A 24,947-nucleotide genomic window follows, 5' to 3' on the forward strand; every position below is an offset into this window, starting at 1 on the left:
CAGCGCTCTCCCGGGTTTCCCCAGGCGTGCCCGCCCCCTCGATATTCCCTTGGCGCTCCCACAGCCCGCAGCTCCCCCCGGGCCCCGCGGAGCCTCCCCCGGCTTAGCCTCCTCACCCCGCCCCGCCCTGGGCCCCCCGCCCCGGGCCTCTCCTCGGCGCCCCCGCTGCCGGCCCCGCCCGGCCCTCCCCGCGGCGCCCCGCTGCCCTGCCCCTCCCCGCGGCCGGGCCGGGGCCGGGGCCGGGAGGGGGAGGCGCGGCCGGGCGTTCCCGTCCCCACCCCCCGGGGCGGGGCGGGCGGCGCACCGGGGCGGCCAGCGGGGCGGGGGCGCGGCCCCTCCCTCCCTCCCCTCCCTCCGCCCGGCTGCCGGTGGGGGCGGGGACGCGCCGCATGCCAGCGACGCCACCGGCGCCCGCCGTGGCCGGAGCAGGGGCCGGGAGCTGGGGAGGGGGACACCGGTCCGGAGCCTTTGTCTGAGCGGCCGGCGGGGCGTCGCGGCGGCCCCAGGCGAGGCGCGGCCAGGCGGCGCCGGGAGCCTCCACCCCCGGCCCACCCTGCCCGGGCTCATCATGTGACGCGGGTAAGTCGGCGGCGAGCGAGCGCCGCGGCTCCCCGGGCTGCCCCCATTCATTTCCCGGGAACGGCCGCCGGCTGCCTCCGCCGGCGCGGGGGGCGAGTGCGCGGGGCAGTGCCCGGGGAGCGCGGGGCGGGCGGACAGACAGACACAGAGCGGGGACCCTGTGTCGGGGAAGGAAACTGTTTCTTCTTCTGCCCTGCCGCTTCTGCTCAGGTCTGTGCCGATTCCCTTTCTTAACAGGATAAACGGCTAACGTGTGTGGGTTTCGCTGCTGCTGTCCCAGCCAGCCCTCTATTTAAGAAAACAAACAAGCGATCGCTCCTGTACCGAAGTTAAATGATTGTAAAGAACGGGAGGGGGGCAGGGCGCCCCCCCTTTCCCCGGCGCCGCCGGGGCGAGCCGGGGGTTAACGGCGGTGCCCTCCCTCCCGCGCCCTCCCCCGCTCCATCCATCCATCCCCTCCTCCCTCTGCCTCCATCCCTGCCCGTGCCCCGGCCGCAGCGCTGCCAGCCTGGGGTGCGAGGGGCCGGCTCGAACTTTTCCCTCAACTTTCCCGCTGAGGCTTTAGGAGGGGGAAAAAAGGCTGGGGGTGGCGGTGAAAAAAGCGAGGGGAAAAAATAAAAAGCGGTGAGCGGGGAGTGATGAGCAGCGAGCTCGGAGCGCCCAGCCCTTTGTGCTGCCGTCCCCGGGGGGGTGGTGGGTGGGGGCGGGCGGCCCCCGTGCGCGTTCGGGACTGGGCAATTAATACATAAAACAAATACCAGAAAAGTATAAAGTGTAGCGCTGTGTGGAGGGGAAAATCGGAGTGTAACGCTGTATGCGGGGAAATATCGGGCTATAACACACTATGGGGAAAAAAAAAAGAGCAAGAGTGTCTTGCTGTATTACCTTCTACAGAAATAATTACGTTCTGTGGAATAAATGCTCGCTCTTGCAGAAGTCGGGAGCTTGGGGAGCAGAGCGCTGGTATTTACATTGAACGCGTGAGCCCAGTGCCGCTGCGGGAGATGGGTTACCCCACGGCATCGGCGTCACCCTGTGAAGCCCTCCCAAAGCTTTCCGCCGCTGGGATAAAATTTACCCTGGGATGAGATGTGGGCTCCCATCCGCCTCCCCCCAAATCCTGCACCACCGCTGGCGCTTGGGTGTTGGGGGAGGCGTATAGGAGCTACCAGACGGGTTATTTTATATTCCCCTCCCCGTGGTTTGCAGGGATGCGATGCTCCGATCCACACAGCGGTTTTTCGGGCTTTTTTTTTTTTTTTTTTTTTTTTTTTTTTTTTTTTTTTCCGGATCCTGGCGTGGCATTGAGTCCCGCAAACGGGCTTGCGTGGGAAATACGATATTTTTTGCTCTCAGGGAGGAGGTACGAGCCGTTTCGGTAGGAAGCACTGAAGAGAAGTTCACTTGATCGGGGTCTGTATAGCGCTTGTAAAATCCTGCTAGCTCTTGGCAGCCCCCCTTCCCTTGAGTAAGACCGCAAACTAGTTTATTTTTTAAATTGTCCATCGTGAAGCAGATGGTACTCTTCTCCCTCCCTCCCTCCACCACCTCTTTTTTTTTTTTTGGGATTTTTTTTTTTTTGCTTTTCACTTTCCGTCTCGCCACGGCAGGTAGATTATTCGCGGCAACTTTGCGCGGCCGCTTTATATAGCGCTGGCATATGGGTTCCATTTTCTGCTCTCTGGTTGGTCTACAACTCTGAAATGCACAGGAACAGCAAAGTGGTCGCAGCGTGGGATTAGTAACTGTGCTGAATAGGTCACAGATGGGGCGATAGCAGCATTTTATTAGTGACGTAAGGCTGCATAAACTGAATCTGCTTTTTTTTTTTTTTTTAGTATATTTCTGCTGGGAGAGGGGGAGTGTCTTGAATATCTTTCTAATGGGACGTAATCAAGTTGAAACCGCTCTCTGCAAGCTGGCATGTCACCTATCGTCACAAACCAACCGCGCATAGCGAGGGGAAACATTGCGGATTTTTTTTTTTTAATGTCTTTTTATTTTTTTCCCCTCCCCGCGCTGCCGGAGGCTTTGGCAGCCGCGCTAGGCTGCTGCTGGCAGGTGCCCGGGCTGGAGGCTGGTGGATGACATCACCCCTTGGTGACACCCATGCGCGCCCCTCCCCGGGCCAGCACCCCCGCCCGCACCCCCTCTGCCTCCAGAACAACAGGGCTGGCATTTTCCTCTCGCCTTTTTATTTTTTTTTCAATTTTTTTTTACCCTTTTAGTATTTTCTCCACATTTTAAAAAAATGTTTTTGTTTTAACTGCGTGTGGTACCTGGAGCTGGGAGGAGGAGGGCAGTCTGAGGAGCACCTTTTTTTGTAGGGGAAAAAAGCTTTTTGACAGAGATGTATGCCATCGGTATTTGATGAGTGAGTGCACCTATGCTGGATGAGCTGGGAAGGAGTTTAGGATATGGGAGATAATGTTTGTTTTCTGCTTCTGATAGTGAAGCAGTTATCAGATGTGTAAATAGAGGGTATAAGAAATGATGTATTTTTAATTCTGTCTCTTTCCCTAGCAATAGTTCATGATAATATTTCCAGGCCTTTCTTTGCTTTCTTGTAGAAAAACCTTTTCTGGAAAGGCCCCTGACAGCCCAAGAAGACTCTGTGTAACAACTTTTAAAAATAAACTTTAAGATTCCAGGACAGGCTAATCATGGAGTCCTCTGCCAGCTGTTTCTGTCAGGATCAGCCAGACCTGAACGTGCACGAGCAGAATTTCTTTCCAGATGAGAGGAGGCAGAAATGTGGGGCTGAAATAGCTCTTCCCCTGGGAGATATTAGAATGGGGTCAACGAAGGGCTTGGGCTGCAGAGCCCTGTGATACTGACTGCTTTCCTCTTTGTCTAGACCAAGGTGCTGTGTGATGGTAGCCACCACAGTTAAATAGAAATACAGACCATGTATTTGAGGAACATGTGGGCAATGCCTTTCCTGGGTGCTTGGGGAGCTCTCTGCTGCGCAGAGGAATTGCAGAATATCTATGTGATTTGGTGGAGTTTTCAGTGCTGCAAGGGTATCCCATTGTTTAGGTTTTGGATGGTCTGTAAAATAATGGGAAGTTGTGTGCCATTTCTCATGGCTGGGTGGATGATGTCTGCTTATGCAAGCATTCCCAGAGATAGAGTGCTGTAGCCTCCTTGCTTCAGGCTGTTGGATGACCTATGTGAACCTTGCATGGCTTCTGGCACCACTTCTCTGCATGGCCAGCCTCCTTCCTCTTCACTAAGTGTTGTTTGCTGTGTGGAACAGGTCTCATCAGTAGAGAGTTGGTTTTGATCAAGTCTTTGTTTGAATCAGGTAAAATCGGAGAGTGTGAATGATGTGTTTGTTCATTAATAAAGATGGAGCAATGAAAACATGTACTTCTACTGAAGTGTCTTGCTTGTGACTTTTGAAATACTGTATCTTGATTTCTTTTGTTGGAGAGTGATTGTGGTTTGCCCTTCCTTGACATAACTGCAAAATGAGTAAAAAAAATTAATTTCCTGAAATAAAAATTTTGTTTTTAGAAAAGCTGAAATGGATGCAGCACCCAGACTTTGACCTTCTCAGCTCCTGGCTAGTGGTTGTTTACTACAACTGCAGCTGTGCCTCTTTGAAAGAGGAGGAGCTGCAAACGCAAGCATGCTCACTTTTCCTGCTAAGAGGAAAACATGTAATAAACATGCTGTTTCAAAGTGAGATGTTAAGTGTTGAGCAGCCAGGTTGTGGCTTTTCCTTTCCTTTGTGCAAATTGGGCTGTGCTGTATCTGTAAGACAAGTTTTGAGACTTGCAGGTGCAAAATGTGAAGGCATGAAATGACTACATTTTCTGTGCAGTAAAAAATAATTTAAAAAAAATTAAATTCCTGCTTACACTAGAAAGGAGAAATGCTTTTGCCCTGCACTACTGAGGACACTGTCAACATTGTTTGTAGTTTGAAAAAGTTCCATGTAATCTTACCGTGTGTTAAACAACTGAACTTTAGACAGTCCTCTTGCTTCAACTGAATGATTTATTTTCAAAGTTGCTACGAAATGCAAAAAAACCCAACAAAACAAGCTCAAACAACAGCAAACATTGTATTTAATGATTCAGTGTCAAAATTATTGCATTAGTTTATAGTTAGACAGATGTATGTTGACAGACTTGATTGAGGTATTGATCAGACCTTGTGGCACTGATGCAAAAGTGCGTAAAAATTGGACCAATCTGAGGAATTTCTAGAGTCAGTTTTGGTTTTTTTTTAATATATATGTGTGTATGTATGTATGTAAATATATATATAAGCCCCAACCTCAATCATGCTGTGTTTGCATTTTAAATCTCTGCTCTGTGCAGAAAGTTGGCTTAGATTTTGTGCCCTGAAATGTGTGATCTTTTTCATACTTCTGCAGAGTTTGGTGTGACTGATAGGTTTGAAGTTTATATGAAGTCTGTGCTCTTGTTTGCTCCAAGCAACGACTGTAGAGATCAGCTCAGTTGGTCAGAGCATGGTGCTGATAATGCCAAGGCTGTGGGGTTCTGTCCCTGTGTGGGCCACTCATTTAAGAGTTGGACTCAGTGATCTAGCAGGTTCCTTCCAAGTCAGATTATTCTGCAATATTCTTCATATTCTACAATACGAGAAAGATAGACTGATCTTTAATTAGTTTTATTTACCTTTTGACTGCAGAGAACTCTTAGAATAATGAGAGGCAGCAAGAAGAGGGAAAATGAACCTGGCTTTGCCAGAAAGTGTATCTCTATGCTGTATATAACAGTGAGCTTGTGTGGGCTTTCTTGAGTTCAGTGTAAATAGCTCTTCATATTAATTAGAAAGCCTTATCTAAACTTGGGACTAAACCAAAACTGAATTATATACAATTTTTTTTTTTTCATCTATGACTGCTGCAGAATGATGTGTTTTGATCTGGAGAGGACAAATTTAAATCATACTGTGTGTTGGTTCTGTAGCTATTTCTTTAATTTCCTCGATTTTTGGGGTGGCATGAACCATCCAAGCGTTTCTCAAATGCATGGTAGAACTTGGAAGTGTATATGTAAAGTCATGTGATAGATATTCAGGGACTGTATGCTTTACACTGTCTGTTTCTTTATGCACTCAACATCTGTACACATAACTCCTGTTGCAGAAGAGTCCCTTCAGCCACTGGTACAAGGGTAGGACTTGCCTCGGAGTTGCATTGCTGATTTTTTTTTTTTATTTTTTGAAGTTCAGTGAAATCACAAAGATGCAAAAGCTGAGATTTATTGGAACTAAAACTGTGTGTCAGGTTCAATGGATATGCTGGGGATAAAGACTATGAAAACTACATATTCAGTGATACTAAATGAAGTCAGCCAAGACTGTCACACAATGACATTTCTGACCCTCTGAATGCAACCCTAGTAATGTCTATGCTTTTTAAAAAATCTGGTTTGTTATTTGTACGTAGATTTGTTTTTAAATTTTTTCGTTTGTTTGTTTCTTGTAACAAACGCCCTCGTGTGCAGTGGTGTTTATCCTTTAGTGGGTGGCTGGCAGCGCTGGCATTGACAGCCTTTGGAATTGCAGAGCAGACCAGCACCACTTGAGTTAAGGAATGTCTGGTTAGCAGTAGCGAGCTTTTGTCCTCTCTGTGAACCAGCCTTCAGGACGGGAATGAGGCGTGCTCTTTGCTAATGGCTGGCACGGTATTTGCTACATAGCAGAGTAATGATGGGACTCAAAAATCCCGAGCTTTGTTCCTGGCCTGGCTGTGGGGCGAGCGTGTTCTCGTTGTTTAAACATAGAACAATCAAATGCATGACCTTGGACATCAGCGCTGCTAAGAGGATAATTAATCAGATGATGTATCATGTCGGGAGACCCGAGTTCTAGTCTCGTTTTTGTCATGTGTCACCTGGGACAGGCACTTTGTCACCCTCTCTGTAAGGTGGTAAGCAGTGACCCTAATTCCCTGTTAATGCGGGGTGTTGTCCAGTGATCAGAGCAGCAAAGAGCACAAGGTTTTGCGTGCTAATGCTGATCCTCCTGCTGGCTGCCTAATTAATTTATTTTTCCCTGCCTTGTCTAAGAAGAGCTTTTCTGGTGGTGGTGCTGCATCTCTGTTGTGGAGCCTTGCAGGTCCGTGACAGCAGCATGGGCAGCAGTGATGCTGGCAGGCTGCGTGGGTGCAGGGGTGTGTGCAGAGCTCAGGCCAGCTGGAAATAAGGTCAGGTCCATTCCCAGAGCTGGAGATGCTATCAGTGAGCTCTGGAAGCCTTCCTCAGTGAACTGTGGTTCTCAGATATTTAGTTCAGGTCTTGACAGTCTGCCATTTGATGGGGTAAAATCAACTATCTGTAACCCAATACTTTAGCTCTGTGGATAACTGACAGAAAATATTAAAAAAAAAAAAAATTCTTTACAGAAAAAATACTGAATTTTTTTTTTTTTTTCGTTTCACTGTCAAAATTGTCGGAAGTGCTCTGTTCTCAGATACTTTCAAATCAGACTTTGAAGAACCGGTCACTTCAATCTGTTGAAATGACTGAAGTTTGTTAACTGGAATATACAATATTAGAAATTTGTTACATGAGTTTCAAAGAACTTGATATTTACCATTACTTGATATTTACCATGGATATTATTCCTTTGTTTTTTTTCCCCCATTGTACCAGCATTTTCAGATGGTCTGCAAGAAATTGAGGGGTCATTTTATAGCAGACAAAATAAGTTGTCATCTGAGGTAGCCACCGGGATATTTAGGATTAATGATATCAATTGTCAGTTCCTCCTAGGAAAAAAAGGGAATATAATGACTATGAATATTATGTAGTAACATTTGAGAGGAGTCTGAGTAGGACTTAACTTAAAATTAGAATATTATAGAAATGGGGTGTTTTTTTGGTATCTGTCTTTATTTTGAGTTTAATGCTGGCATGAAACAGTTTTGAGTTAGTCTTCAAATATGGGTTGGCAGTGCTCTAGAAAAGCGTGTAAAGAGCTGTGATTGAGTGCTTTTTAAAATCTTTTAAAGTGCTGGGAAGTAGTTGAAACTCCTCTAGTTCCTTTTTCAGGGAATCTTTCAGTTGCAAGAAAATTGCAAGTGAGAAATAAAAAGATTTTTTTCTTAAGAGAAAAAGAAGGTAGAGAAAAACATTTCTTTCCACTTTCTATAAATCAGTAACAGTTACAAGGAAACTTAATTTTTTACTTGTTCATCTAGCCAAGGAAATCCTTTGTGTAGACAGTGCCCTACGCAATTTAGAAAGGAAGAAATGAGCTTCTTGAAAAGTGAGAGCATGCAGAGTTGGTCTAGTTAGGAAGCAGATTTGGAGGCTGCTATTTCTGATAGCATTGCCATTTTCACTTTTATTCTCGAGATCTGTGTTCAGCTAAATCAACATTCAGCTAAAATGTCTATGTTAAAAGAGTATATCTTAATACTTGGAGACCTGTTTTGAGAAGGTGGTAGATTTGTAATTTTTGATTGTGACTTCAGTGGGATAAAGTTTACAATAGTTACATCAAACAATTAAACATAATAAACTGAAAAAAAAATGAGAATTATTGCACTTTCTCTCTTTTGCATCCCAGCCAGTATATGAGATAGATTTATTTTGTGCTTGCAGGAGATGTGCTGTCGTTTGGGTTTCACATGTTGCTGGATTCAGGAACACAGTATTTCCTTTGTATCTGGGGTAGGCAGGGATGGAAGGCTGAACTCTATGCATAGCAGTCACAGACACCTGCCTAAGTCAGTTCTGGTGGAGGGTTTCAATAAAATACTTTCCTTTTCTAAAAAAGAAGACCTTAGCTCATCCTCACCTCAGAAGTGTGTACTCAGATCACGACACCAGAATAATTCTTACGGTCAAAGGACCTTCAGAAAACCTCTCTGTTGTCTGACAGTACAGGAAGTCTCCGATGTTTAGTTCACACGTAAATGGCTACATTGTACTTGTTAAAAAGTAAGTGTTCAAATCCTGGGAGAAGCACTGGAGGCCCTGAAGGTTTTGGTGCTGGTGAGGAATGAGTAACAGTTTCTGTGGGCTCTTCTTGTCGCTTTGGTTATTTGCTGTTTGACTTAGACCATATATTGTTAGAACAGGTAGACACAGCCAGGCTGGGGTTTTCTACAGTAGGGACAGCATCAGGAGCTTAGTGGTTTGGTACCCAAGTCCTCTTGTACCTTCAGATCCTGTTCCCACTGTCCCCCTCTAATACTACTAAGTTCCACTTGTGTGGCTTTCATGGACACTTTTTTTTTTTTTTGTCCTTGCCTTAAACAAAAAGGAAATAAAAAAGAGGAATTAAAGTAAAAGAGGGAAGTTTCTTCTTGTGATGGATTCTGAGTGCAGTTGATGCTGCACGTTCCCATCCATCAGTTCTCATCCCCGTGTTATTGTGCTGCTTTCTGCCTCTTGCCAGCAGTGCTGCCTGGCCTCTCTTTGGGCAAGGAATGCTGCTCTCTTCTTGCTGTAACCCTTCTGTTGATAACTTTGTCATAAAAAAGCTTCTGAATTTTTATAAGCAGCCACATTTTCTGGATCCTGGATTATTTGAAAGTGACTTCCCTTTAACAAAAACCGTAGCCACTTTAACTAGCCCCACCCCTGTTTTTCTAAATATTTCTACTTGTGCAGTTGTGTTTTCAAGACATCTAACCAAAGAAGCCTTCATAAATTACATTTATAAATATATATATATGTACACACGTATGTGTCTGTGTGTGTATTTGCTAAAATTGCTACTTGCTTTGCATAAGGGTTATTTTCCCAGTAGTTCAGTGCCTAACTGGCAAGCCCTTGGAGCAGGCCAGTGCTCCTGAAAGCATGGCTTTCCATGGCAGAGAGAGGGAAAGGCTGGGGTGAAGGTGTTCCCTGTGTTTGATTCTGGATGCTGTAGTGCCTTTCAGCAGAGATCACAGCAGGCTAGGGTTACTCCCATACCTAAGCTGACTCCTTGCATATTACTGTGATGCCAAAAATAGAAACATGAGGTTAGTGTGAAAAGCCTTTTCATATTGCTAATGTATTAGAAATGTGAAAATAATTGCTGGAAATATTCTCCTTGTGTTAGACAAAATTAGAACTAGTTCAGAAAACCCAAAAATTCTAATTTCTCAAAGAATCTGTAACTAATTTTTAAAGGAGAGAAAAGAAATGAGTAACATGCTATGGCAATCATTTGGTATGATCTAAACCAGTAATTCTAGTCAGTATTTGACAGACATTATAGAGTTTTCAGTTTAAAAGTTGAATGACTAGACTGCAGCTCTTTTGAAGCTTGAGGTTTGGCAGCTGTGCCAAGTACAGAAATTGTGTCCTAAAAGTGTATTGACAGTGCTGAAATTCCATAGAAGAAGTAAAGCCACAAAGCCACATTTAACCAACATATAAGTTGCAAGGACTTTTAAGGATTTCTGCCTGGATGAACAAGTTTGAATTTAGCCACAGATGTCCAGAGTCTTAGTTGGTGGTAGACAGGTTGGCATTTAGGCAGTTAGCACAGAAAGTATACAAGTTGAATGCAGTATACTCACTGGGGGCAGGACTTAGTGAAGTGAGGAGAAATACCATATATATTATAGTATCTCTCATGGGATCAGATTGTAGTCTCATTGATTTGTATATCAGAGGAGACCCCTGTGATCATCTAATTCAATTTAAATAATGCCATCAGTAGAGTATCACCTTGTCCTGCACAAGCCATGCATGGAGTTGAAACATTCTGTGAGTAGATGTTTGTAATGTAAAAAACTTTGTGCAGTGGGCAATCAACTGTCATGTTTGCTGAGCTGTTCCAGTGGTTATAATTACTCTAATCTCTATGCATTATTTCTTCCCTGAATTTATCCATATACTTGGCTTCCAGCCACTTAACCTTGTTATACTTCTGTCTCTTAAATGAGTGGTCAACCAGTCTCCTGTCAATTCCTTTTCTGTCTTCATTTTCAGAATATGCATAATTGAACAGTGTTTTACTTTGTGGCTGTTAAAGACAGTGAATTGATTTAAATCATTTTGACTTCAAAGTAGTGGGCAGGAAAACTTGATTTAAACAATCAGCTTAAATCTTGCTTGGTTTCTACAGTTCTTATTCATTTTCCATTCCCAGTGCTGTCTTTTGGGTAAGCGATGCTTAGTGTGCTGATACACAGAAGTTAAAATCATCTTTATGCTAAGTATACTCAGGTTATTTTTTTTTTTGTTTGTTTTTTTTTTTTTTTTTTTGAGAATGCATTGTATGCATACTTGTATATTTTAAAGTTCGTGGAGTTAATGTTCATTTGCTTTGTTTGAATTTTCAGATGTTTAATATTACAGTATGGCTGATGTGTTTCTGATTGACTAGGTAGTTCAGTTTTACATTTGACTGTGTCAACTATACTTAGAAATTGGAACTTGTAAACTGTGGAAAATATAATTAAAATAATTTTTAATAATATCTTGATTTCTTTTTTATATACCAGGTTACTTTAAATATATTAATAAAATTTATTAATGGTATAATTAACTTTTATAGTGAATAAAGGAAAAATAGTACTTAGTTTTTAAGAGAAACTCTCAATTTCTGTTGAAAACACCCTGGGGAGTTTTAATATTAGTAGCTATCACCCTTTAGCATATTGCTTGTAGTAAAATTCTGTAAGAGAAACGTAAATACCTAGTTAATTTTGCTCATGGTAGACTTTTCGACTTTGAATGATCCAGTAATTTGTGGCTGAATAAGCTGTGAGAAATAAGATACTATTTTCTGCACCTGCTTATTGATTAGTTTGTGTTTCAGTTTTGTTTAGTCTGTGTTTTTTATAGGGTAAGTAGTTTCTTTGAAACTTTAGCAGCAAATGAGTACTGCTTGGGCATTGATGAAAGAAGGAATGTAAATTGGTTTCATAAATTTAAATGTTATTTTGGTGAAAAACTTAAATGAGAGTCAAAATTTTTCATTAGAACGTATCATTATGTTACAGAAAAAAAGCCATTTCTTTACCAGACAGGTTTTGGAGCAGCCTTGGTTAGTCTGCTCCTTCTAAACACTGTCAAAAGATAGAATTGGCCAACTACTCTTGTTTTGTGAAACTGCATATGAAAATAAGTTTTGCTCATTGGCCAAAGGTACCAGCTGAGCAGGAGCATCCAGGCTCCAGTGTTTCGTGTCCTTTCCTTGTGCTGCACTTCTCAGACCTTCAAGTCTCTTACTTTTGGGGTTTTTTTTGGTTTTTTTTGTTTTCCTGTTTTTTTTCCAGGATGGTTTCAAATGTAATAATGCTGTTATCAGGGTAGTCTGCTCCCTCTGCCCTGCAACTGCTTTTCATTAGTCATACTAGTTTTAAAAGAGTTACTAAGAATACTGGTAAATTTGCTGAGCTCTGCTCAACTTGGGGAAGTTTTGCTGTTTAACAGTACACTTATCTTTGAGGTCCTGCTGGTACTTGAACACTTTAATTACTTCATCTTTTTTGGAGACGTTTTTCAATGCTTTTAGGTATACACTGCTCTATTTCCTCAGTCTTTTCAAAGAGATACAATTATCTAAATAAAACACAGTTTCTGCATATTCTGACTTTTAAAATGTGATCATAAGTAGCCTTATTTTACAGGGAAACTAAAGGTGTGCCTTTCCTTTTTTTCTGCCTTTCCCCTAACTTCTTGAAATAGCAATTAAAGACCAAAGCAAGGGGCCAATTTTTTCATTGAGTAGTTTCATTCAGTGTGATAACTTCCTTTCTTCTTGTATCTGTCATGGAGCCAGGCAGAATGAGATAGAACAGAGCTATCAAAAAAGTAGTGCAGTTGTAAAGGTAATTTGCTTCTTCCTCAAAGAGGGAGAAGGAAGCTTGTTGGCTGTTTTGCTTTCTTTTTGCAAATTGACGTAACTAGTGCAGATCCTGTGAGAGGGATCAGGGCTGGAAACAAGGACCATTGTGCAGTCTAGCCTTGTGCAGCAAGTTAGAAAACTGGAAAGTGGTGGTCAGAGGAAAGGTTTTATTAATGCTTCAAGCTGCCTGAGAGCAAAATGAACCAGGTAAAGAGCACTAGAAATACATCTTGGCATGATCGGTATTCTCTGATGAAAGAATATCTCTTTGTGCTCTTGAGAGAAGTCCAAATGGGTGTTTACTTATCTGTGTTTTAGAACAGGAAAATGAAATACATTACAAAGCTAATTTTACAGTCACCTCATGCACTGCTACTGCAAAACAAATTGGCCTGTGAGAAAAGATACACCTTTATAAGATCCAGTTGACTTTCAGTGACTTGTTAGTCCCAGCATTTGCTCCAGTTCCTCCTCCTTGACAGACTGTTCTTAACTGCAGTATGTATTGAGGTTTCCAGTGGGATGCTTTCACTTTTCTCTGTTGAGCTTGCTGCTGTTCATGATCTTTATGTTCTTTAGGAGCCACCAGTTTATTAAGAAATAATAGTAGTATTGGCAGTGATGTGCTCCTGAATGAAGCTCATGAATATCTTGACACGGAACTTTTGAACTTTTTCATCTGACTACAGTGCTTTGTATAGCAAAGAAGAAATATGAGCCTAAAGCATTTGTGGTCATTAACTTTAAATCTTTCCCTGCAAAGGCTAATACCGATTTCACATTTTTATTCAAGTGGAAAGTTTAGGTGTTGTTTCTTGCTCTTCACCAGTAATGTTGCTCTTGCTTTCTCCATGCAATGACTGTTAGCCCTTTTATCTGTTTTTACTTCTGAGTTTTTAGGGGATTTTCTAAATGCAAAATTCGTTTTTATTGCGCAATTCTAAATGTAAAAACCAGACATACTTTAATTTACATTTTCATGTTATAGATGACATAGCATGTTATAGGTCCCTGGAGCCCTGAATTTCTGCTGAGGATTTATTGCAGCAGTTCCTGAAAACAGCGTGGTGAAGCAGTAACCCCTTGGTTTCTGGATTGGTGCCATAGGCAGCTGGAGCTGCATGTGGTGGCTCAGTGCTGGTGTCCTGTATTACCTTTGGAAAAGTTTGTAGTACCTCACAAGTTACTACATGGAAAGTGACTCCCATTTCTTTCATTTAGGTCAGGCTGTCAGATGCTTTCTGTGTCCTGCTCTTCTGTAACTGGGACAGCTGAGGTTTGGGGTGACCATGACCACTTGCAATCTAGCAGCATCCCGAGAGTCCTTTCCTCTCCTTGCAGCCTGGGTGTGGTCTGCCTTTTCTTTGTGTCTTTGTGTTTGTTCTGCCTCCAGGATCTTGAGAAAGTATTTCTGTTCTTTCCCGTCTGTTTCCCAGTTGTGCTCTTGGACTCTGTGTATGTTGCCCTTCTCTGGGATGAAGGCAGGATGCAGGGGAGAGAAACTAGTAAATTAGAGGGTGTGGGGAGGACATAAATGATCCAAGAAAAGTGAAGGTGTGTGTTTCATGAGTAAATGGTGGCAAAAGAAAGCCTTTTGTTGCTCAGTGTTGACTTAAGGTCTTTTGAAAACTACTTGCTGCTGAGTATACTTACCATGCAATGTGGATTTCTCTTACTGCAGCACTGGTTATTATCCCCTGAACATCTTGTCCATTGCTATAATTTCAGTCATGAACTGTGAAATGACATTTTTTACCACCATTTTGAGACTTTCTGCAAGAGAGAAACTGTTTTTCACTGCTCGCCAAAGAAGTTGACATACTTAGTGTGGTGCCTGGTGTGTTGCGTTGGGTGATTCTGTTGCAATGGATTAATTTTGTTGTTGGAACAATCCTCTGTTGTAACGTCAGAACTCTTCTGGCTACTGCTTCCAGGTTTTGGGTTTTATTTTGTGTGCTCTTCTTGAATATGTCTTTGGCTGTAGCAATCCACTGCATCCAGCTCGAATCTGCAACTTACGAAGTCCCTGAGTTTGGTTCAGTGCATGTTACATCCGGAAGAGGTTTTTAAAGGGCTGGTGTTTCTTTGGTTATTCTGAGCCACCAAAAAGCATCCCTGTCTTAACCAGTGTTGAGTTCCTCTGAGTAAGCAAAATGTGGCATCTTGAGTTCTGGCTATGTTTTGTGTATTAAAACAGCTGCTGAAGGTGTCTTGCAGATAGATGTGAGCAGATGAGAGTGTGTGATAAGTATTTTTCTAGGCTGTATTCGTTTGGTGAAGCTTCAGAGTCTTTGTTGTTCAGCAAGAATGTTTGGACACAAAATGCTCCCTAAATATATCATTTAAAAACATATTACCTGGCTATTTGGAAACAGAAGTCTTACAGAACTTCTAACAGACAGGAAAATGAATTTGTGCTGCTTTGATCTGCCTTCAGTGTGCAAGAGCACAAAAATACGGTTGCAGGCATTTTGTTTTAAAGTTTTCAGTCTTCACATGTATCAAAGCAGAATTCATAAATTTGTTATTTATTTATTAAGACTTTACTTTTTTTCTCCTCTCTTCTTCAGGTAGAGATATTATTTTATTGCTGCTTAGCTTATAATCTTGCTCCTTCCAAAGATCCCTTCCACAAAATTACTTAGAGTTTATTTTGTGCTCCTCACCATTTATTTTGTCTGGAGGATGCAGTGAGCAGTCATGCCTTAAATTTTTGTAAATATCTGTCAAATAAGAAAAATAGTTGAAAAAAGATTAAGTATTCTGTTACATGCTACTCTATTCCTAGATTTGATATCTATCTTCATTAAAATTTGAACTTTACTATGAGATGCATAATAATGTTTTTATAGAGGGTGATGAGATATACACTGTAAATGATGTACTGGCTGATAATTTGGAAGTCATTTAATAAGTGCCTCATTTTTACACATGCAAAATGAATGTAATGCTACTTACTCAGGACAGTTTTAGGTGTCTACCATTGGGAAAGATACATATAAATGCTGAGTAATACAATGGTTATAAGATGTGTACTTTAGATGGCAGGGTCCACAGAGATTTCTATGCATGCTTACTGTGTACATTACTTCAGTAGCTTCTGCATGCTGATTTTTTTTTTTTTTTGAAGGTATAAGGAAAAGTGTAACTTCTTTGTCAGACTGAGAATAACTCCTGTGAGCCTTATAGCCATGAAAAGTGTATTGAAGGAGGCTGTTTGCAAGAGGTATTACCCACTTGGTTTCCTTGGAAACATGAAGCATGATTTACAAATATTGACTTCAGAAAGCTGCAGCTTAGAGGAAATCCTAAACTGTTGGTTTAGGCTTTTAAATTAATATCTCTAGAGTTCTAGAGATATTGGCCATGTTGAAAGTCATTGCATGTCCACAAAATGACATTTATAATAATTCTGTGTTTCTTAGTGTAATAGCCATTCTGAATGATGGAGGACTGGAAAGAATCTGGGAAAGAATTTTGAAAGAATCCCCTGAGAAAGGGGTACTGAACTGGGAATCTTGGCTCTAGTTTCACCTGTGTTAAACACCTCAACTCTGCACAAAATGAAAAAGTTGACACTCTTAAAAGTCAGATAGTGCCTAACCACTGATGGAGTGCAACCTGGAACACTTTCTTCATGGTGAAGTTCAGACACTGTAAATTATCATTCATGTCTTGCAAATGTTTTAAAACTCAGTGGAGGGTGGTTTGAATGCTCCTTGTTATGTTCATGCAAGAGATCGTATGATAAGCTGAAGCAAATAACATTTACTGCATAACTTACTTTCATTGTACGGGAATTTTCATGTACACTTACTTTTAAAGACTGCTGGTCATAATTTGCTGGCCTTGTTAAATTTTTTTTAAATGAAGGCTGCTTTATCCCTGGAGCACAGCGTTAGGTTATCTTGAAATCGGTGCTAGATTCATGCTGGGGGCATGCAAAGGGGCAGCAGTATTAGAGAAGGTGCCTACAGCAGAGTATTGCGTGCGTGTTGTGAGTTCTGACTGCTGAGTAAAGATTGTATCTGTGCACTCTTAGTGAGGAGCAGGTCTTGGTTCAATCTAACTGAGGTGCTGCTGGCTGTGCTTTCATTTGAGCTTCTAGTGTGAGTACTGGCTTATGTGGTTCCAGTGACCACCCTTCTCCTATGGTGTGTGTCCCTCTATCACTCAGCTTCTGCTGTCAGCAGACTGGATTGGATCAAGAATTGCCCAAACTTCTTCAGTTTCACTGAGTTATTCCTAACTTGCATTATTTTCCCAGTTCATCTCCCAAAACACCTGTGGCTGTGCAGAAGCAACCAGGTGGTTGGAACATGAAAGCACCTCTAGCCATTCCCGAAGTTGAGTGGGAAAGCCTTGTATTCCCTGTGCTCTTAAATCTAAAGAACACCTCCAGAGCAGAGATGAGGTGAGAACTTGGCATTTTCTGCAGAAAAGCCCTGTGTTTGTCTGCTGATTATGGTGCTAGTAGCTTCATGGCCATGAGGAGGTGGTAACACACAGTTTTTAAGAAGGTATGATGTATTACATGAAAAGGTAATGTGCTTAGAAAAGAATATGAACATGCAAGTCCTGTGCTTCTGTTTTAGACTGGGGTAAGACTTTGTGTCTCAAGCCCTTGGACTCTTTTCCCCCAAGATGTCTTTCATGTTCTATACAAAATATCATTATTTCTTATGAACTGTGCTTTGCTTGGAGATGATAAAGGTTTAAGGTGGTCTTATGTAGCTATGCCAATTAAGGCAGCATGAGCCTAGGTCTACCTTCATCTGTGGTTGCAGGAGGATTTTGCCCTGGAAGTAGGAGGTGGGATGCAGGCAGATTGCTGCACAGGTGCTTGTAAGGATCAGGTCCTCAATATGCAGAGGCATTGGTGGTGTAGGCAGGTAAGGACTGATGCAAGCTGTAGGTCAATGTGTCAGATGTGATGGGTGTTTCTGAGACAAAGGACTGAGAGCAGCTAGGACATCACAGAAACCTCCCTGCATGGGCCAAGCAGTGCTACTGTTCCCATTAAGCCACTTGAACTAAGCAGAAGTGCTTTGCCCCCAGTAATTCTGTAGATAGTGTCTGAAGGCTACAAAGCTGTTTATCTCTCTGGATCATAAGGAAGAATTCATCTGTATTGTTTTTCAGTGGCTGGTTCCAGCTGGTGAGGGCAGCTTGCTCTTGACTTACCCCATGCAATGGCTATGGATTACAGTGGAAGAGGCTGTGAGGAGGCAGAAAGATTAATGGATCAGAGGAGGGAATTAGGGACCTGTGGAAAGAAAGCTCATATGGAAAAAAAATACAGAAAAATGGAAAATGGCAGCGTTGCAAAATCCCAGAAAACAATTGAGACACTCGTTAGTAACTCATGTGCTGAATCTTTAAGCTGATGGGGAGGTCAGTAAACTGCAAAAAAGTCTTCTTTGGTGTGGTGTTTGTAGAAGGAAGAACGTGAAAGGGCAGTGCTTGAGTCTTAGGGTGGGGCGTTTTTTTGCTTGTTTATTTTTATAGTCCACAGATAATCTAAGCAGAACATAGGGTTGTATGTGTTTGAAGTCAGAACAGGTATACAGAATTGTTCATTGAGGATTGTAAACATGCCTAAAAAATTGAGTATGAAGGCTTAGGATGGCAAGCATAGGAAGATGATATCAAATGAACTCTGGTTCTTGGTGTAACCAAATAAATTACATGGATTACTGCAAAATCAGTCAAGATGGGAACAAGCAGCATAAGAGTTCTGCTAAAATTAAGTTTGTTTTCATGTGAAGCCATTGTGCCAATACAAACTGAACTTCATATTGCAGGATTGATTGTAAGATAAATACCTCCAGAGCAATCTGGAGAGAAGACACAAACTTAGAAGGACAGAGGAATAACTGCAGTGAAGATGTACAGAGAATTCTTAGAATACAAAAGTAGAAAATAAAAATGTATGAGATGGCAGTGTGATATTGCTTTTATTATTCTGGATTTTTAAATTTCATAATATGATGAGTGTCTTCTGATTATCACTCACTCTAAGTAGTTAGTTCCATATAAGGTTTGCAGCCTCTAAGGGAGAAGCTGGGGAAAACCCCATCCTTAGACCTACTGGTTTTTACCTGATTTTCACCACTAAATTGGTAATTGCAAAAACTCACTCCTGTAGAAACATCAAGGGAGCTTCATATATTCAGTGTTTCCTGGCAGAATATTGATATTATTTTTAGTTTTATAATTCTTGCTGTTTTTAGCACATATAGGTAGATTTAGAAACAGTTCTGTGATATTTAGCTGTTGCTAAATAAATATTTATATTTATTAGTATAATTATTTATAATATAAATATTTATATTTATTATTGTGTAATACTGGAGCACTGAGCACCTCTCATCTTTGTGGTGGCTCTAAAGCATCTCCAGCCCAGCATCAGGGTCAGTCCTTGGATACATCAGCTCTTACTGTAGGTTGTATTGACTTTTGTGAGTAAGGTGATGAAAGAAGTGAGAGATGACATTAGGCACAGATGAAGAGAAATATCAATTCAAGTAGAAAGTATCTCTTTCTTGCTTCCTTCAGCCTGAAAGGTGTGGATCTCTGACTATCAGCCAGTTGTCTTACCAGGCATGAGAGCTGCAAGGTGTTAAAGCTTTCTGGATGGAGCACTTGTGTTACCTATAACCCGATTATGAAGGAAAGAAAGAGAGCTATTTCTGCTAGAGGAACATGGAGACTACTGTTTTCAGCTCCATGATAAGATGTTTTTCATGTTGAAGCTGAAATCACCATTTGAAGTGTTCAAGGCCAAGTTGGATGGGGCTTTGAGCAACCTGGTTTAGTGAAAAGTGTCCCTGCTCATGGCAGGGGGGTTTGGGACTAGTTGATCTTCAAATCTGAGCCATTCTGTGATTCTACATGAGAGGAGCTAGTGTGGAGGTAAGTTGGAGATGCCAAGTCCTTCGCATCAGAAAGGGCTGTTTCATGTCTGCTGTTCTGTGTCTGTCACCAAGCTGTCATTGCTGAGTGTGAGTTTGAGCCAGTGGCAGATGGCTTCCTCTGAAAAGAGGAAAGGACGAGGAAGAGAAGTTATGGTAGGATTGGCAAAGCCCAAAGAGTCATTCTCACTGACTGGAAGGAACTAATTACTTTTCTGTATTTTTTCTCCATATGAACTTTATTTCCACAGGTCCCTAATTCCCTCCTCCAGTCCATTAATCTTTCTGCCTCCTCACAGCCTCTTCCACTGTAATCCATAGCCATTGTATTGTGTTTCAGATTTACTTGATCTGGAATCAGATATGTATGTCTTGAAAATACATTCACCAATGTATACAACAGTATACTGGACTAGGCATAGGTAAATAGTAAAGTTACTGGGAGAATAAAAATTAGTAGGTTTAAAGAGAATGATTCAATTGTCAAATGTCTAGTTAAAACAGCCCAGTTTTAATATACTCTTAAAAACACCAACCTCTAATCTGAGATACTGCCAGACACTCTCTTTAGTTAGCAAACTGCAGAAGCATGTCTGTGCAAAATGGGAAATGTGTTTACTTGGCTAGCATTTTTGAAATGAAACATTATAGGTGTTGTGAAATATTGTAGTATGTACAAATGAGCATGTTGACCAGAAAATCACGTTGCAACACATGGGGCAGTTCATACACTGTGAACTTAGTCACCTCACTTAGTCATGGCAGTGGTCCCAAACTAATGAATGTTGAGATTTTGTGGACAAGACTTAAGAATCTACTCTTAACTGGAGCATTATGAGTATTTTTCTGTGTGGTGGGGTGAGATAGAGGTGGGAATGGAGAGGAGGGAGGAGGAGAATCTGCTTCATACTGAGTTAAAAGTGCTTTGTTTTTCTGTAATTAATCAGTAGTTGAATTAAAGCAGGGAAGAGTTGGGGATCAAGGTGAGCAATTGAGGGGGGAGCTGCTGGAGGACCAAAGCACTTTTGATAAGGGAGCAGTGAAAGGTAAAGTGGATCACAACATCTTGTATCTTCCTAGTGAATATGAGAACTGGCTGGGTTCCCACTTGCCAATAGGCTGTTTGGGAGAATAACAGATAATAACAGAGCAAGGGCAACAAGACCCAGATTCACTCACCAAATAGCACAGAATAAGGTGCTGCTCAGAAGTGTTAAACTACTGGAAGTGCTGTGCTGAAAGTGGTAGGGTGCCACTTGGCGTTGGTGAACAGGGAATATTGAAAATATGTGTTGGTGTGCTTTGTAATTCCCAGCTGAAGATCTTGTGCCTCTGCAGGGGTACATCCAGGTTGTTTGGTTGTAAGAGCAGCTCTTAGCCCAGAGTTGTGCACCTGCACAATGTCTGGCTCTTCCCTGGCTCTGTCTAACTTTCCACTCATTAGCAGAAGCTTCATCCTTTCAGGGGACTGGAGAGCACACCTCTCTGAACCAAGGGTTCATCTCACCTGGAGCTGAGATACTCTACAAATATACAAAGACTGTGGAATAGGGGAAAAAGAAGTGTGTTAATCTTGGATTTACTGAAAGTTTAAAGAGTGAAGTTTTCACTGTTTACACAGTAAATAGAAGAGTATCTCTTCAGGGAAATAAACCACTTCATGTCAAAATATAAAATGGCCACTGACTGTTTTTTTTGAAGCAACTGTGCTTTTGAAAAGTTTTTTTTTTAATATGCAAGCAAGCAGGCACACTGCACAGTGAAGTTTCACTTTCAGTTCTGTCACTAGTAGCTTTTTGCTTGGGGCGTTACTTCGGTGTGTCCTGAATGTCACTACAGCTAAACTGAAGTAGCCCTTCACAGTTTCATTATAGTGTTTGGATTCCTGATAGTGAAAATTCTTGTAGTTTGTAGATATTCTGGGCCCTTCTTTGCTAGCTTTTCATAGATAGTTAAGCTAACTTTCCTTCATGCAGACTTTCACATTTTATCATTTTGTTTGGGCTTCAAGTTAAAAAAGGGTTATTTTTTTTTCTTTTCATACTTGACAATTTAAGCTGATGTTTGCTTCCTTTTCATAATGAAAGCTCAGCAGATAAATAGAGGCCTCCATTCACATGCAGGTGATACCAAAGGAATTAAATATATACTGCTGCATTTTCTATTTTCATTTCTCTGTCTAAGAAAATAGCTAACTTCATTGGGAAAATACAGGAACTCAGCATTGTTCATCTTGTCCAAGCATAATACATAGAAAAAACTATTAATTCAAGCTTGCACTTACATTCTTCATAGCACTTAAAAGTTTTTCTAGTCTTCTTGCTAGCTGTTCCCTCTTAATTAATCTCTGAGAGTATAATTTCCTTTTCCCCCTTTTTTTTGTGGCATTGTTATTCTGTCCATTATTGTTTGGGCTTTGAAATCTAACCAGGTAATTGGGCAGCAGCCTTCTCCAGATTCACTTCTCTAACTGGTGTGCAGTAGTGTATAGAGGAAGATAAAGACTGGGGAATGTGGGAGTGTAGGCAAGGACTTTCCCTTCCAATGCCTGGTACAGGTTGGCTGTGTCAATCTGGAAATAGTATCAATGTTTGTTTTTCTCTTACTTAAATATTGATGATAATACTAGACTGGATTGAGATGGACTGGGTGCATACTAGAGGTGCAGAGTTTCAGTGCATTTACTGAAGTAGTAAAATTAGCCTGAAAATGTACCCATAGGGTGTCTGTAGTTGGGTAATGAAAAAGTGCATCTGCTTTTGAAACAGAGCAGATTCTGATATTAGTCTTCATATTGAGACTTTGAAAAATGGGGGATTCTCTTTAGATACCAACTATATGAACACATAATCCTATTTCTGCTTAGTGCATCAGAACTCTCTTAAACTGAAATCAGAAAAGTAAACTTCTAAAACTATTTTTTCTGTCTTTATACTGAATTATAACAGAGTTACAGTGCATCCAAATGGATTATTCCTCTTCAGTAAGTCTTTGAGAAGGTGTATGAATACTATAATCAACCTGTTTGCCAAGATCTTTAGTACTGGATTTTTTGTAATTAAATCGGTACTCAAAGCACACTTCAATTTTGCTAACAGTAGTGCCTGATCAGAAAGCCATGAAGAATAACAAAGAGTACATGGGTGGTCTCTTCAAAGAGAAGCCGATCTCCTCATTTGGGTCTATCCAAAGACTCAGTGACTGTACATTGTCATTTACTTTGAGAGCACAAAAGCAATTCAGTTATGTTAATCTGCAGTTCTGCAGCATCACAGAGTTGAGCTGTGCTTTTCATGTTCTGTCAGAATTTTATCTATAAATGTGTCATAAATGTTCCATTTTCAACTAATTTATTTGTTTTATTTGTACAAGACAGGTCATAGATCAGGATCTGCTTATGATAAGCATTTCACAAAGGAATTTTTAAGAGTCTTTGGAGTGAGACATCAGGGAATAGATGGATACAAGCAGACATACAGGAGAGCATTGAGGTGATACCACGAAAAAAAAGCCACAAGTGCAAAAAAAAACCCCAGGTCTTAGCACATCAGAATCATGCTGAAAGTTTGAATGTGGACAAATCCTTCTTGTGGCTACAAAATGCACTGTGTTGTATTTGTGTATATATATATACATATAAATGTATTTTGTAGATATTACACTTACATATGTAGATAAAGATGGTATTTTCTGTTTTAACCATTTATCTTTTGATTGTTGCAGTGTTATGAACTGCCTTGCTCTTTTCTGAGTGTTTGTTGGTTCAGTACAACTTGTGCTTGCACAGCAAAAGAGCTTGTCCATAGCAGTGATGGTTCACTGCTCTCACAGGCTCTTTGCCCTTCTTGACCTCTTGTTGTTTTTCCTCTCTGCTTAGAAAGCAGCTCCTTGCATCAAATCAACCCAAGATGGATCAAATTTACTTTTCCCTTAGCTTTTAAAACCTTTTGCAACCCCTTATGTTTGGGGTTGGTTGGTTGGTTTGGTTACGGCCACCCCCTCAATTCTGCCATGTCTTGTTCTTGTTGTTGCCATTTATTTTCCTCCTGTTTTACCTAACTGGTTGACATTCAGGCCAATTCACACCAAAGGATAAATGCATTCTCATCTGTCATATTTGCTCAATTTACTTTTTTTTTTTTTTTTTTTGTAAAGGAGACAACTTCGTCTCTTACTATGTGTTGGGTATCTTCTGGTCTGTGTCTTTACTGTGCCTTCTTTTGGAGACTTTGAGTCCTCCTGGATACAGACTTAATCTGAAACTGGGCTTCATGGTGAGTGCTCAGAACCACTCTTTAGCAACCTGCTAACCCACACCCATAAGTAAAAGGCTGAAAGAAAGACTTAAGACTGCCAGAGTCTGGTGAAGGGAGACAGGAGGCACAGAGTTAAGAGCTTTCCTGCCACTGAAAGTGTAGTGCACCTCTGCTTGTGGCTGCTGTGCTCTTGGCACACCTTTCATTTTGGTGCTCTATCCTGCTCTGTGCATGGGGAGGGTGTTTGCAGGCAGAACTGTCTTCCTGGGTTTGCCCCGTGCACAGGAAAAGAGGGTTTGGGGTGGAAAAGAGTGTTACCAGCACAGCGCTGCTGTGTGAGTTGTGAGAGTAAGAAAGGTGAAATGTGATACTGTGTGGTCGGCAGCTTTGATGAAAAAAAGAAAGGGGGGGCAAAGATGCTGCTAACAGTTTAATGGCAGCTGGGAGGTTTTTGCAGAAGTCTGGGAACTTTATGACAGTTGTTGATAATAGCATGCAAATCCTTATGCTTAACAAAGCTTCAGCCAGCTATCAAGTGACACTAGCTACTGACATGGTGCTTAACTCTTATGCCATAACATGTATAGCCGAACAAGAAATGTAAAAATGGGGTTACTTCATGTCATTTCTGGCTGAAAATGCCATCAGAGGTTGAGTGCTTGTCTTTTTTTTTTTTTTTCTTTCCCTTGTACATGTAATTGCATATATAGAGAGATCTTCAGGCAAGAGTGACTTAGCCAGGGCATTTTCTGTAATGTGCTGTAATGGTTTGGTCCCTGTGGCTCTGTGGTGTTGGTGCTTTGTGTGCTGGAGCATCCTGTGGGACAGCCTTTGGACGGCCAGGCTTCAAAGCTCACCCCTTCACCTCTGATTCATGCAGCAGCTGGGGCACTGACATTGAGTCCTGCTGTATGGAAGTGAAAAAGTCATTTGTGGAATGTTTTTAGAGAAAACTTTACAAAGAATTTCCTCAAGGAGCCTAGAACAGGATTTGGTACTTCCATGCATCTTTGTGGGAAGGACTGGTCGGAGAGAGGAGGGAGCATGGGGCATACAAAGCATGTGTTCCAGGGATCACTTATATTTTCACTGATGGTAGCTTTGTTTTTTTGAATACATGACTTAAAAATGGGGCAAATAAATTCCTAATTTCTTGTGTAGTTTCAGAAGTAAAAATTATTCTGGAGTAGGTGGGGCTCTTCTGATTTTCACCTCCATTTTCCTTTGCCGTTCTGTTGCCTTACATACGTGTGTAACTTCAGTTGAAGTTAGAAACTCGGATAAGTTCACGGTCAAACCTTTCCAGATCAAGACCTCCGCTGTCTGGGGCATGAGCAGGCTGTGCCCCGTTCTTACTTGGCAATTTTCTGCTCAGCAGTAACAAATGTAGCAAGGTACTAAAGAGTTTCAATGCTCG

At 41.6% G+C, this 24,947-nt stretch overlaps 1 protein-coding gene across 4 annotated transcripts in view; it reads left to right on the top strand.

The window, feature by feature from the left end:
- Positions 1–440: 440 nt before the first annotated feature.
- Positions 441–24,947, top strand: part of KLF12 (KLF transcription factor 12) — a 226,778-nt gene continuing 202,271 nt past the window's right edge. For 2 of the 4 annotated variants that reach the window (XM_079312989.1, XM_079312987.1), the window contains exon 1: positions 441–579. The gene's annotated coding sequence lies outside the window, so the exon portion shown is untranslated. Of the gene's footprint in view, positions 790–24,947 lie in introns of all 4 variants that reach the window. The other 2 variants (XM_079312988.1, XM_079312990.1) reach the window with 1 other exon arrangement.

Source organism: Erithacus rubecula (genome assembly GCF_903797595.1).
Source record: "Erithacus rubecula genome assembly, chromosome: 1".
Classification (NCBI taxonomy): Eukaryota; Metazoa; Chordata; class Aves; order Passeriformes; family Muscicapidae; genus Erithacus; species Erithacus rubecula.